This window comes from Monodon monoceros, unplaced genomic scaffold (assembly GCF_005190385.1).
Source record: "Monodon monoceros isolate NGI ecotype Baffin Bay Population unplaced genomic scaffold, NGI_Narwhal_1 Super_Scaffold_21, whole genome shotgun sequence".
Taxonomy (NCBI): Eukaryota; Metazoa; Chordata; class Mammalia; order Artiodactyla; family Monodontidae; genus Monodon; species Monodon monoceros.
Genome location: NW_021703778.1, coordinates 17327721 through 17343083, shown reverse-complemented (window position 1 = coordinate 17343083; position 15363 = coordinate 17327721).

The following is a 15363-nucleotide window of genomic DNA, read 5'->3' as shown; positions in this document are numbered from 1 at the left end:
AGCTGACTCACCAAATTCCTATTTAGAGGTGGTAGTTAATTTTTAATTAGTAATGGTGCAAAAATGAAACTGGGAAAAAGATAAGTTAATTTAGAATTTCGCGTTTATTCACAAATGTCCACTTACATGTTGAACGGCAGGTGTGCCTTATACTTAGAATGCAGACCAAAAAGCAAAGAGCCATGTCTCTTAAGACTGTTTTATCCTGCGAAGTGGTGGTGCAGTTCAACGATAGAGCAGTGAGGCTGTGTTAGGTTTGGGGGTTGGGGAGGCCCCCCTGCCCCGAGGTGAGAGTTTTACTGACTGTTGGGGTAGCCATGGGAGAGTCTCCTTTCTCTGGAGCTCCTCGTGCCTTTTAAGATCATTCTTCTTGTTCTCCCTTTTGCGGTTATTTGTGATTGTTCCATCGGATTTTATTTGGGGGAGACCACCCTCTCTTCCTAAAGCCCTCATACTTCTGGCCCTGATTTCCCAACTTTCTTTCCTCTGAGCCCCTTGACAACATACAGTTGAAATCAGATCATCTTCCTGTCCTCCTGGATTCTTGGTTGACGAGGTGCTGTCATAATCTTGTGTCTTCCTTTCAGGGGTCATACTTATTGGGCATAATTAGGTGGAGAGGTTGCCCTTTGGACTGCTTTTCCAGAAGTATTGATGGGTTTTGGTTCAACCCTTGGTGCTGGGTCCCCATGTGACCTGACACGTTCGCTCCTGAAGCCAACCTGGCCATGTTTACCATTTCTCCCTCTCCAAAAACAATGAGCCCATATGGGGTTTGACCCTGCCACCATTAACATTGTTTTCAAAACAACTCAGCTAACCCAGTCACAGCATTTGTTACTTTGTTACGCCAACTCAGCTGCCCCAGAGAGGAAGTCATTTCCACTCAATTGCTTGTGAATTGCAACTCCGCAGTCCAGCAAAAGGGCTCCTGGTGTCTGTTGGGGTCACTGACCTGCCTCCTAGGTCATCTGTAACATGACAGCTTTCGGGCTGGTTTTGCACCTGGTGTCCAGGGGCTTGACTGATAAGATTAGGAAGTTTTCTGAATGGTATCACTTCATCTCCTTTTGGATCAAATAATATATTCATTATTAGGATCAAATTCCTCTTACTTCTTACAGATCGAGTTTATATCTTTTTATTTGATTCATTGGAGAACGCTTCTGGGTCTTAACATCAGAAATGAGAATGTGTGTCTTGTTATATTTGGTGGAATTTAATTCCTCTGTGTAACCATCTTTCTTAACCAGACCATTCATACAATTTTGTTTAAAAAGCCTATTTTGCAGTACTCTTGGAAATGAGTAAAGCAGTTGCATGTTTGAATGCTTGTTTGAGAGAGCAAGCTGCATGTTTACCCTTCCTATCCCGTGGAAAGCTTTCTACACAAGACACAAATGATCCATTTCAGAACAGAAACCAAAGGGATGGGGCAGGGCAAAGGGAGCGATGGAGACATCAGGGTCATGGGAGGGGACTCTGTCCTTTCAGGATTTCCCGTGTGATTTACAAACTGCTAAGGAGCAGAAACAGTCTCTGTTTCAATGTCATGGTGGGAAGGGCCTCCCTGATCCTTAAGAGGGTCGTGCACGTAGTTCAGCTCAATTAAAATGCTCTAGCTCTGGTGCCCATAAAATATGGCTTAAGGAGCGGACAGTTTAATGCAGAGCCTCCCTCGCCTCTCAAGGACAGTAAGTGGCTCCCACTTGGCTGAAGTTAGAAGCCACTTCTGCAGGAAACTCGGGCCACTCCGACCTTGCATTTCTTGGTCCCCTCCATCTTTGGGAGTCCCCGGGCTCGGTGACGCATCATTCCTGCCACGTTACAGATGATCCTGACACTTCAGCCGAACCCTGCTGATTTTTCTGGCTGGCCACTTTCTCTTTATCTCTCCCACCGATCAGAGTGAAATCCGCCCGCCCAGTGAATATTGATAAGATACCTTTGGAATGAGATAAAACGTGGTCAAGGAAGCATATCTTTCCAATGTGATAAAGAACTTTAGACTGTGTGATAATATGTGATAAAAGCACCACTACAAGACCATTATTGGGAAGAGCCGTCTGGGGTGTGCCCTGCGCTCTGGGTAGGGGTCCAGGGAGGATGCTTATTGTTTGCATCTGCTCTTTCAAAGGTTTGGGGCCTTTCATTTGTGTTTCTAAGGGAAAAGCTCTTTGAAGGTCATGTTTGAATTAAAAGCTGTATTTATTATCCGTTTTTCCACGTTATCTATATTACAGTTGCATATCGAATTTGGAAGCCCAGAATGTCCTGAAGGTAGCTATTTTCTAATTCCACTTTTATCCTGCCCTCTGGTATGGTATTTGTCAGTGCATGCTTGCGTCTGCTGGGGCTGATAAAGTAGAAACGGCTACCTGACTAACATTATAGTTCTCTCATTCTCCCTCTCCTGGCTAGTTTGAAATGATGGTCGCCTCCGGACTCAGGTCACCTGCTAAAAGATAACATGGTTGCCAGCTGCAGCTCTTCCCCAATCACTTTGAAGTAATGGTGGCTCCATATTTTCCCGGCTGGTAGACTTCAGCAAGAAAGGAAAAGGATCTGAGGGAGGGGGCAGGGTGGGACTGAAATGGAGGGGATGAGAGTTGGTTTTATAACCTAAAGCCAGGAGCTCACTCCTTGTTCAGATTTCAGAGAAAGCAATTAATCTCTCTCATTTGAGAATAGTGCTGTGTGGGTCATAGGGCTGCTGTGGCCGCTCTAGGGATGGGCAGGCTGGGGCCAAGTGTGGCATCCTAAACTGACCTCATTATGGACATATTTTCTCAGTCCAGCTAATGTTTTTAATTTAGGAGAGAATAATATTAATAAATAACAGCCAATCTTTATTTTAAGCCCACCACTTGCCAAGCATTAGCGCTTACATGACTCTTAGAAACCACCAACGAAGTAGATCCAGCTAAAATCACAATTTTACAGACGGTGAAAGCAGACACTTGCTTAAAAAGATTAAGTGGCCTGCCCAAGGTTGCATAGGTGTGTGAGAGAGGAGTTGAATGCACGCAATCCTCACGCTTTTCTCGGTGGAGTAGCTCTTATGGTAGCTTCTGCATCTAAAAGAGATAATGTTGCTTCTTACTGCAGTTTTCCATAGGCATTGGAAAAATCTGAGGGATTGACATATAGGTTTTCCTTTTCTTTTTACATCTTTATTGGAGTATAATTGCTTTATAATGGTGTGTTAGTTTCTGCTTTATAACTAAGTGAATCAGTTATACATATACATATGTTCCCATATCTCTTCCCTCTTGCATCTCACTCCCACCCCCCCTCCCTATCCCACCCCTCTAGATGGTCACAAAGCACCGAGCTGATCTCCCTGTGCTATGCGGCTGCTTCCCACTAGCTATTTATTTTACGTTTGGTAGTGTATATATGTCCATGCCTCTCTCTCGCTTTGTCACAGCTTACCCTTCCCCCTCCCCATATCCTCAAGTCCATTGACACATAGGTTTTTTCCCCTACCTTTATTGACATATAACACTGTGTAAGTTTAAGGTGTACAATAAGTTGACTTGATACACTTTTATATTACAAAATTGTTACCACCATAGCTTAGCTAACACCCACGTCACATCACATAATTACCATTTCCTTTTTGTGGTGAGAACATTTAAGATCTACTGTCTTAGCGTCTTTCAAGTATGTAATACCCTATTTTAACTATAATCACCACGCTCTACATCAGAGCCCCAGAACTTACTCATCTTATGACTGGAAGCTTGTACCTTTGACTAACATCTCCTTATTCCTCTCCCTCCCCTCCCCAGCCCCTGGTAACCACCATTCTACTCTCTGTTTCCATGAATTTGGCTTTTTTAGATTCCACATATAAGTGATATCATACAGTATTTGTCTTTCTTTGTCTGATTTCTTTCACTTAACATAATGCCCTCAAGGTCTGCCTATGTTGTCCCAAATGACAAGATTTCCTTCTTTTTAATGACTGATTAATATGACATTGTATAAAAATAAAAATTCTTCCACTGATAGACACTTAGGTTGTTTCCATATTTTGGCTATTGTGAATAATGCTGCAATGAACATGGGAATGCAGGTATCTCTTTAACATCCTGTTTTCATTTTCTTTGGATATGTACCTAGAGGTGGGATTGCTGGGTCATATGGCAGTTCTACTTTTAATTTTTTGAGGAATCCCCAAACTCTTTTCCATAATGGCTGCACCAATTTACATTCCCACCAACGGTGCACAAGGGGTCCCTTTACTCCACACCCTCGTCAGCACTTATTATCTCTTGTCTTTTTGACGACAGACATTCTAACAGCTGTGAGCTGGTATCTTTCTGTGCTTTTGATTTGTATTTCCCTGATGATTAGTGATGCTGAACATGTTTTCATGTACCTGTTGGCCATTTGTGTGTATTCTTTAGAAAAATATTTACTGCCCATAGTTTAGCTGGATTGTTTGCTTGCTATTGAGTTGTATGAGTTCTTTACGTATTTTGAACATTAACCCCTTATCAGATATATGATTTGCAAATATTTTTTCCCATTCCACAAGTTGCCTTTTCATTTGTTGCTTGTCTCTTTTGCTGTGCAGAAGACTTATAGGTTTTTGAGACTCTGGGGAAAATTCAGAATGAGTTCAAGTTCTGACCTATCCCTACCCTCATGTCTCCTTCTACCTGATTCTGCAGTAGAATGATTACATGTAGTTTCCTTTTGAGCTCAGGGATATCAACTGCTCATTTAAACGTGTTGTGATCTAAAAATTGTTTCTAAAACAGACTCGGCTCTTTATTATGAATAGGCACCCCTTTCCTTCCATTTATCTTAAGGATCACTGGCTAGAATTAATAAATAATTTAGAATAGTTGCTGAGCACTGACTGGGTGCCAGGCCACATTATCTAATTTAATTTCCATTTTACAGATGAGGGAATTTAAGCCTAGAGAAGTTAGCTGACTTTCCCAAGCCTGGATGTGAGAAATCTGACTCTTATGTCTGACACAGTGCTTGTCACGGGGCCTCTGAGCAGCGTCTCTGTCACCGTTGGGGGAGGGGGGAGGGGGGAGCAAAGCCAGACTTTGTATGTGGCTTTGTGTGTGCATGTGCTTTGACAGTACATGTGCTTTGTGATGGCCACGGGGTGGGTGTAATATGTGATCATATGCTCAAAAACAGCATTGCCTTTTGTTCTGAGAACTGTTTTCTTTATTTTTCTTTCCCTTGAATATACCCAGAAGAATGGAGAAAACTTCTATAATCTTCATGAGAATTTTCAAATTAAAAAAACAACAACAGATTCCTGGTTTGGTATTGTTTTTGTTTTTAAATTAAGCCGGGATTAAGATTTTTCCAGAATTTCTAGTTTGTGGGGAAAAGCACAGCCACAGTTTACTGTAGTAGTAAAGGCATGTCTTGGTGAAGAAAATGCCACACAAAGACTGAGGTATCAGAGCTACCACCTGGCATGACCAGCAGACGCTCTAGTTTCCAGACCTCCTGTCCGTTTTCTGATGAGCTTCACATGGGCTTAAGTTACTTGCCTGAAGTTTCCCGAGGCCTTGGAGCTGGATTGGAGGAATTTTTAGTTCCCACCTTCCCATTCTGTCTTTCTTTGCCCTCTACTCAGAAACACCATAGAAAGAGGAAAAATGAAGCAGGGCAAGAAATGAGTGTATTCCTTCCAAAATATGCACACATTATCATCTTGGTCCCAACACACCAGGCCTATCTCTCTCTATGATCCAAGGGAGCTCGTGGAGTATAGGAAACGCACAGAGAGAAAAATATTTTCAAAGAAAATTCATTTCTCAGAAGAACGTCAAAAGGTGAAGAGTGAGGCAGAAAGAAATGCCCTGAATCTTTGTTTCTCTTTTGGCTTTTTGCTAAATGTTAAAGAGAATCCTGTCTTCTTTTGCCTTTCTTCCTTTGCATTATATTTATTTGTTCATTTGCCTTCAAGTCTTAGGTTTTTAGATATAAGGTATTTTGGAAATGCAAAGTATTTGCTATTAATGTTTATCCATTACTTGCTTCTTTTAATTTTCAAAAATATTCATATTCATCTTGTTTATGTACTTTCTTCCATTAGCTCATTTCTGCTTTAATGGCAATTTTATTTCATAATTTAAATTTTCTCTAATCTTTACTACTGAATGGATTACTTTAATGAAAAATGGAAATAATTACTACTTCTACTCAAGAAAATGTCTTTATTTCACTCAGAGCTGTCACTTTTACTTGTAAGATAAGATAATTTTAAATGGGATGAAATTCTGTAAAGCTGACTGCACTAAGAAATACTGACAAGCAGTGATGAGTGGAAACGTCTGTTTCTGATTGAAATCAAAACATTGGGCATATATTTTACTAGCCTTGTAAATAATTTAAAAAGAATAACAACACAAAACTTCCCATAAAATTCTCATTCTCTCTTCTCCTCCCTGGAATTTATGTAGTCAATTAAGCTGATAACATTTACTATACTGAAATACATAATAGAGAATATTAATAGAATGGTATCTTGTACTCCCAGTAATATAAAGAATGAAAAACATCATTCCAGAGACCTGGAGGACCTGGATCTAGAAGTAACCTATGTTAACAGGTGTTGCTGTGATGATACTGAAACAATAACTTTCCTAGACAAACTTTGATTTGTCTATTTATCTGTCACACTGTTTACAGCAAGCTCCCAGGCTAGTAGAGTGAGGGAAGGACCTGTAAAATACAGTGTACAGAGTTTTCAGTCGTGGAGAAAAGTCATTCAAAATGTTTGTAATGATTTGCAGTGCAACTTAGGAAACACGTTCGAGTGTGTTAATTGTCAAGTGCATCCATTCAAACACACTTTTCGAGTGCTGTTACTCTGCTCAAACGATTATAAGGCAAGGTGGAATGGAAAACACACCCTCATGATTAAATGTTTACCTCAAGTCCTTTAAAAGATCCAGTTGATGTTTATTTTAAAGGGAAAACTAAAGGTTTATTGACTATTTCAGCATTGGGTAGGGAGATAGACCAATGACTTCTTAAATCTTTTGGACATTTTGTAGTTAAATTTGGCACGTTTTATACCTTTAATTGTAATGATAATTAAGGAAGGCAACCTTTAGTTACACAAACTTGTCTCCTTTGGTCTCGTCTCCTCCACACATCCTACGTTCTCTCCCATATTAATTCTCACTGTCCCAACCATTTGGGACATACTGTCTGTTCATGATGGAGGAAGAACAGTAGCTCATTTATGGGGCAACACATCTAGCCTCAGTCCTTGGTGCTCCCCTAGTCTTTCTTTCCCTCCATCTGTGGCCACTTGTCTCCCTGGTCTGCCCTACAGTTAGTAGACTTTGAGTGTGGGAGAGATTTTGTTCCCAGGAAGACATTTTGTCTACTAGAAGTATTATGCAGGTACTTTCTCTTTTCCTTTCCACTAAGATGAGACGACCCGGAGAATTTTTTAGGGTTGCAGTTGTGGTTATTTGTTGACTTACAGCCACAGTCCTTTAATTAGTAATACACACATTTAAGTGAATGCATTTTCCTTTGGGGAAGACAGTGAGAAAACGAGAAAGAAAACGAGCTCTAGCTTGATATATGCCCTTAGGTGAGAGTATTATAAATCTCACCTGTGCTTTAGCCTAACCATTCAAGTTTTGCAAGTGATTATTTAAGGTTATTCTTTCTCTAGAGAAAGTGGCTGACAGAAAAATTGAATAACTGGTAAAAATGATAGGAGAGAGGCTGGAATAACCAGTTATTATAATGAAAATTATTATTGATTGTAATACTTCCATTAGGAAGTTTATTACTTTATTCCTTTGATAAACATTTATAAAACACTATTTATCGTGGCACACCAGGTGGCAAATACAAAGAATCGTGTAACGTAGACTCTGGCTTTGGAGTTTGTAGAAATGACACTCGACAGGCACAACGTGTCAACCGTTATCAGAAAGGTAGGCACGGGGAATTCCCTGGCGGTCCAGTGGTTAGGACTCCGCGCTTTCACTGCCGAGGGTGCAGTTTCAATCCCTCGTCCGGTAACTAAGATCCCACAAGCCGTGCAGCGTGGCCAAAAAAAAAAAAATGTAATTGGAGTTTGGACAAGAGATAAATGATTGTTAATGGAGATGAATTGAATTTACATTAAAGAAGTAAAATTTGAGCTGGGTCATTTTTACTGGCATACATGTCATGTCAATTACACAATACAAAACATATTCGTTTCAGGTGTACAATGTAATGATTCGATATTTGTACATATTGCAAAATGATCACCGCACTAAGTCTGGTTAATATCTAACACCATACATTGCTACAATTTCTTTTTCTTGTGTGAGCTGGGTCTGGATAAATAATCTGGTGGATACTTATGGTTTTTCTTTCCAGCACCCATTTCCCTTTCTCCCTGTGACATCTCTAGATTCTTGGAGAAATCCAACCTTTTCCTACCCTGCAGGGGAAAAGGTTGAGCTCTATCCGGATTTAAGCACAAAAGGGGTTCACATCAAAGTGGGATTTAAATCTAGTGGTTCACAGTTAAGGACTGCAGATATGAGCCCAGCTGAAAGGGTTAGTATTATGGGATGAGTATGGAGAAGGGCTCTGCAGGTTGAATCTGGTTGGAGGAGTGTGTACAGTTAACGAACACCCAAAGGTCCAAAAGGAAGAGACAGGCGTCTTGGTTTGGACTACCAAGTTCTAAACACATACCTGAAGTCAGTGGGCATGAGGACGGACCATGGGAGAGACATCAGGGGCAGACCAGGGAGTGAAGACCTCTGAAAACTTGTTTCGAAAACTCCCTCCATCAACAGTTATTGAGTATCTACTTACTATGTAGTACTGATAATAATAATAATAATCTGACAGCTACCATTTATAATGTTGCCTATGATGTTGCCATAGTCAGACATCACGTCACATTATTTCATCCTCCTTACAGTCCTCGGAGGAAGGACTATTATGATTCCATTTGATAGAAAAGCACTAAGGCTTAGATGAGCTAAGCTTCATGCTCAAGGTCCCACAGCCAGGACCAACCGGGTTCCGTGTGACTCCAAGCCACACTCTGAGTCATCAGATGGCCTCATTCTGCACAAATTAAACAGCAAGGGACCAGAGACACAAATGACAATTTCTGTTTTATAGAAAGTTGTTGAGGATGGACTCTCCACATGAATCACTCATTTCAGAACATTTAGGAATATTTTGAGTAACATTTGCCTAGATGTGGTTAGCCCTTTTAAAATTGCATTCCTTAAGTAACGGTATTCTAAAATATCCTTTCGTCTCTGGTGTTTGAAAATCCAATTCACTCTGTAGACTGACTATAAACGCAAATAAGAGCATTGATTTCCTCATTCCATCACCTCCAGAGAACAATTCGTAAAGCGTGGAAGTTCTGACCAACCCATCAAAAGTCACTACTTAAGTCAGAGACTCAAAGAGTAGTTTATTATTAAAAAGCGTTCCTCTGAAGATGATGTTAAATGAGAACAAAGGAACCAATCTGGGCTATGATCTGTATTCAGCTTCAGGAAATAGTCTGAAGGAAAGGGTCCTGTTAACTGTATTTAGAGCTTTTCCTGTTTCTGGTTCCTGCCTGAGGAAAAGTGGGGAAAATCCAATTTCTCAAAAGCCACTTAAGTGTTATTAAGCAATTCGTGGAAACGAGCAGGGGAATTGACAGGGCTTTCCCCCCCACTATGATGTACAATTCAAACGCTGTCTGTCTCATTTGGACGTATATTTGACCACAGAATAAATACAGATCTGCATGAAATGTTCCCTGCATCCACCAAGACAACCATACTCATTAATTATTGAAAATGCCATTATCTTGCCCATCTGTAATCCTATTTCTGGAGTTAGTTATGTAATTTCACCCGATACAGAAAAGGAAACTTTGACCCTCATTACATTTAAAATGAGCTTTTCACTAAATCAGGAAGAAGGGTTTTTTCCTTCTGAATGAATCATAATTGGAAGGCTGTAAGAGATGTGAACATGGGAAAGAGGAAATAAGGATTCCATTCGTTATTCCGAACGGTTCAAATATTTAAAGCCATACTTTGTCACTCCAAGCTGGGGTTTCAACTGGACTGTTATTCATGTTTGTCTAATATTGTGTTCTTAAATTCAAGATGCTTTTGGTGCTGGCAGGGATTTTAAAAATCTAGTTCTCCATCTCGATGAGAATTTTAGATCCTAGCCCAAGGAGGTGTGATTTGTTCGAGATCTCATAGCAGGAGGTCCATGATTTGAACTTATAACTTTGGTTCTTAGTCCAAAATTCATTTCATTCTACTCTCTCTTTTTTCTGGGAATGGCTCTAAAAATGGATAGTTGAGTTGGCAGTCAAGTCAATGGAAAGTCTGTTGTTCTTTCGCATCCATAAGATGTCTGTAGATAAAGAGACCAGTGAGGTTGCCTGCAGTCTACAGAGTTTCTCCTCTTCCTCAGTTCAGGGAAATTTCTTTTAGATAAACAAAGAAAATATGTTAAGTGTTTTGCCTTCCGTATTTTGAAAAAGCTCGGAGAATAGGAATGCTGCTTGTATAATCAGATTGTACAACATTTTGCTAAGTGCCATTCTGTAACGTCAAACTGAAATACTTTGCCTAATATATACTTATGAATAATAGCAAGATTTATGCTTAAAATGGAGTGCTTTGCTGTTTTTATAAGAGTAAGCCTTGACATTGACAGAGAAGCATGGAAGACCATTAAGGGTGCTGCTTGGAGCAATTCTGGACCAAAAAGTCCTTCTTTGGCTGGCCACGAGGACCCGAAATCTCAAATTTAGCTTCACCTTTTTCAGGAATGTTAAAAATTCCTTATTAGTGCACAAGTATCTCTGGAAGAGGTAATACCGAATGTTTTGCTGCATTTGCTATAAACACCTTAGTCAGTATGGGTCTAGATTTCCCCACTAAGGGAAATTTCTACCAAAGGGGAAGGCACCAAAGATAAGTTTTGCCTATTTAACCATTTTGCCTAGAGATGAACCTGAGTATTACTATGAATAATAAGTGAAAATAGCTTAAATTCCATTAGTAATATGATTCTAGCCAATAGGTTCTACACTAGGAGAGGATGCTATTATTATAAATCATTATTATTTTATGTTCAGAAAATGAACACACTGATGTTTCCAGCAAGGGAAAAATGCAAGCCAGCTTTCACCTTTCCTCCTGAGGAAAGTGATGAACTAGTATGCATTTAGAAAATGCTGAATGTCTTCTGAGTCTAACCAACCCCGTTCCTCCTTAAATGTCCATATGGGAATGAGGCACTTTGCAGATTTTTTTTAACTCAGCATTTACTGATCTTAAAAAGAATTGTGGGCTTCCCTGGTGGCGCAGTGGTTGAGAGTCCGCCTGCCGATGCAGGGGACACGGGTTCGTGCCCCGGTCCAGGAAGATCCCACATGCCGCGGAGCGGCTGGGCCCGTGAGCCATGGCCGCTGAGCCTGCGCGTCCGGAGCTTGTGCTCCGCAACGGCAGAGGTCACAACAGTGAGAGGCCCGTGTACCGCAAAAAAAAAAAAAAAAAAAAGAATTGCTAGTGTAAAAATATACCTTAGAAACCAGTTTCTTTCAAGAAAAAGTGTGAACGAAATGCATTATGTTTGTCTGACATATTGGAAGTGGCTTATTTCATTCAAAGGTATTTTTTTTCTCTTCCTTTTTTATTTTACTTTATTATTATTATTATTTTTGTAAAGTTCAGGGTAGCAATGCAATTTAACAGGTAGGTGGTCAATAGCCTTCCTGGCAGGGCCCGTTTCCTATGACTTCTTTCTCAACATTTCCTTTCCTAAAAGGACCCAGCATTAACTAGTCAGATAATGGAAAAGAGAAGGGTTAGTCCTTAGCCATTTGTAGTATGGGAATTTTGTGGAACAAAGACCATAGTTTTTCTTCTTACTTTTTGGTGTCTAGGAGGTGGTAGGTCCTTAATATTTTCAAAACAAATAATCTGATAATCGAGTTCTCAATAATCTAATATATGATAAATTCCCAAGGTTTTTTTTTTTTTTTAAAGTTATATCTATTAAAACCAGGAAGGACAAAATTAGTATTATTTTGCTATTCAATACATGTTATAAAACAACACATCAGTCTCCATTGGATATAGAAAACTTATGAGATATCTGTGAAATGGCATGATTAAGGTTTTTCTGTGATCCATTTGCCAAAATACACAAAAGTTGAAAAACAGAAAATAATTGTCTCTAGGCTAGTGTACCATTGTTGGGGAGGAAAGCGGTGAGCAGCTTTGTCCTTTACTCAATAAATCAACTTTACCTGGTAAAATCAGGACAGAAATCATAACACAAAGCGACATTTTGTGAAGTATTTTCTATGTCCCAAATACTTAGATAGCATATCACTTTTTTTCTTCTAAGTAACACTAAGCAATTTGCCTTTGTGTCATGTAGACCCTTCCCCAGTTGTGTGTAACAGGTGATGAACGTATGGTTTTATGTCTCAGTGATTCGCATAGAAACTCTCATAAACATTGGATGCAAAGATTTGATTTTTTTTTTAATTTAATAGGGTCTAAGTTGGGGGGTAGATTCTTTAGATGGGCCTTTTGGGAGACATTTTTAGCAAAGACATAAGTGCACGGATTGCCTTAGAGCAGTGAGAATTAGACTAGACCACTTGTCTCATCTTATGTGTTGAAGGCAAGATGTTAGCAAGGGGATGTCAATTCTGAGAGTGTTTGTAAATCAACGGCCAAAGAGCCGAACTGGGGAGGGACGAAGCGGGAGGAGAGCTGTTGATTCTAGATGCAAGTAGCTAATAAAGTCAACTAATTTTGTATGTGCTACTTGCACCTGAGGGTCAGCTTCTGTTCTCTTTATAAATCTTCATTATAATCTATCAGCTGTCAGAACATTTCATGACCCAAAAACATGAGTGGAGAAGGATAACATACTCTTTTTTTTTAACTTTTTATTTTATATTGGAGTATAGTTGATTAACAATGTTGTGTTAGTTTCAGGTGTACAGCGAAGTGATTCAGTTGTATATCTACATGTATCTATTCTTTTTCAAATTCTTTTCCCATTTAGGTTGTTACATAACATTCAGCTGAGTCCCCTGTGCTGTACAGTAGGTCCTTGTTGGTCATCCATTTAAAATGTTTATTAACATTTGTCTATTATGTCAAAATAGATGGACATAAGAAGAGACAATGTCCTCCTTAAAAGAGATTACATTCTAAAGGGAACACGACTACTGGTCTAGAGCGGGAAGGCACAAGTTTCTTATCAGAGAAATAGTTATTCAGCTGACGTCAGCTGAGATGGTCAGAAACCGTCTGCCACTTGAAGCCAGTTTGTGGGAAATGGGCATGGTTGGTGTTCCACCAAAGCTCAGCCCAAGAGTAAGGAGAAGTAAAACCATGGTAGCCTGAGGGCGACTTTGAAAACAAAGACCAACTATTGCCCAGTTGAAATGTGGCTGCCCTTTTTCCCTAGAGAAGCTCCTCCGGGTCACAGATTAGGTGCTGTGGCTTTCCTTCCCTCTGCAGGCTCAGCTGTCCTTTGGAGGCACCGTTGGGCTGTCGCCTCCAGGGCTGGTCATCTGTCACTCTCCAGGATAACTCTATTTCAGAGGGGTTGTCGAGTGGCCAGGGAGGCAGCAGGGCTGCCTGCTGTGGCCCGATGTCTGGGCCTGACAAGACCCCTCCCTCCTGGCCAGGCATTGACCTGAAGTCCTCCTGGGCTTACGGCCATGACCCAGAGCCAGAATGATCTGCATCTTGTTCTGTTCTATTTCATATCGAAGCTGTACTCTGCTAAGGAGGAAGAGATTGTGTAAGAAGCAGACAAAGAGCAGAGCTGGGTATCACGCAGGTCGAGGGGCACTTAATGTTGAAAAAGCGAAGGACAAAAATCTGTGCACCTTTTCTAGTCCAGTAATTTCCGATTGTTTTTGTTTGTTTCTAATATTGTTTGGCTTCACGTGGCTCTTCAAGTCCCTCTTTTCTTCTGCAGGGGCTTTATGAGACTTAAATGTGTGTGTGCGTGCACACACACACACACACACACACACAAATTTAAATTAATTTTGTCCAGAGAAATTAGAGATAATTACAAAATTAGCATAGAGCCAATGATGTTTTCATTTAGTTCATGCATCTCCAAGAAGTTCCTTTGTTGTCATTTGATTGATTGATTTAAAGGAATATTTTCTACTGCTAAGTAAATATCAATAGTTAGTAGATAGGTTTTTCTCCTTCAAGGGGATTTTAAGGCCAAATCCACTTTGATTGGTTTCCTTCAGTTCAAGTACTTGCATTCTATAGGGAATAAAATGTTAATCTGTGGGACCTCTATGGTCTCCATGAGTTTTGTTGACAATGAATTTTGTTGACAATGAGTGGGGGGCAGTGGGTCATGTGAGGAGATACCGACCACCACTGTCAGTGGACTGGATCCCTTGCTGGGATGCAGGACAAAGATTTGGGTTGAGAAATACAAGTGTCTTCATCAACTTTTTTTGTTTTTGGTGGTACGCGGGCCTCTCACTGTTGTGGCCTCTCCCTCTGCGGAGCACAGGCTCCGGACGCACAGGCTCAGTGGCCATGGCTCATGGGCCCAGCCGCTCTGCGGCATGTGGGATCTTCCCGGACTGGGGTACGAACCCATGTCCCCTGCATCGGCAGGCGGACTCTCAACCACTGCGCCACCAAGGAAGCCCCTACATCAACTTTTAAATAAAAATACCATCCAGTGATGAAGTAAAGAAAATGGGATAGTTTTTCAGAGAGGAATCAAATTAAAAGGTTTGGGGGAAAGAGTCTCTGGCTTAAAAAGATAAAAAAGACATTTATTTTACCACAAAAGTACAAATTTCATTCCATTTTTGAGCTCATGACAGGCTCTACCCTTTATCAAAATGGACTTAACTGCAGCATTACAGCAAAGCAAGCTGCATTTCCGTCACTGGTGTGGTAAAGATGGCCCAGATAATAAATTGCAGGCTAGCAGAGGGCTAAACACTCCTTACCACAATTTAAGATGGGTTGACTTCATTGCTTTTAATCAGATATCAGGAGCCAGAAATAAACATAAAAATAAAATTTCCAGGAAAAAGTCATCTGCCAATTAAACTCCAAGAGGTGAAAATGGTCATTATGGAAAGCCACCTTCATGCAGGCACATATCACACTTCCCAAACGGTCCGTGGATTATCACTCCAGACTACTCTGAACCACAGTTTAATCACCGGTTCTGACCCCCAGTCTTCTTCATTTGCTTAAACTGCCTTCTGGAGCTGGTTAAGCGATTACATGTTTACTTGTTCTGGTTCCCACTGGATCCTAGATACCTTCTCCAAAAAGTGCTTCCCTT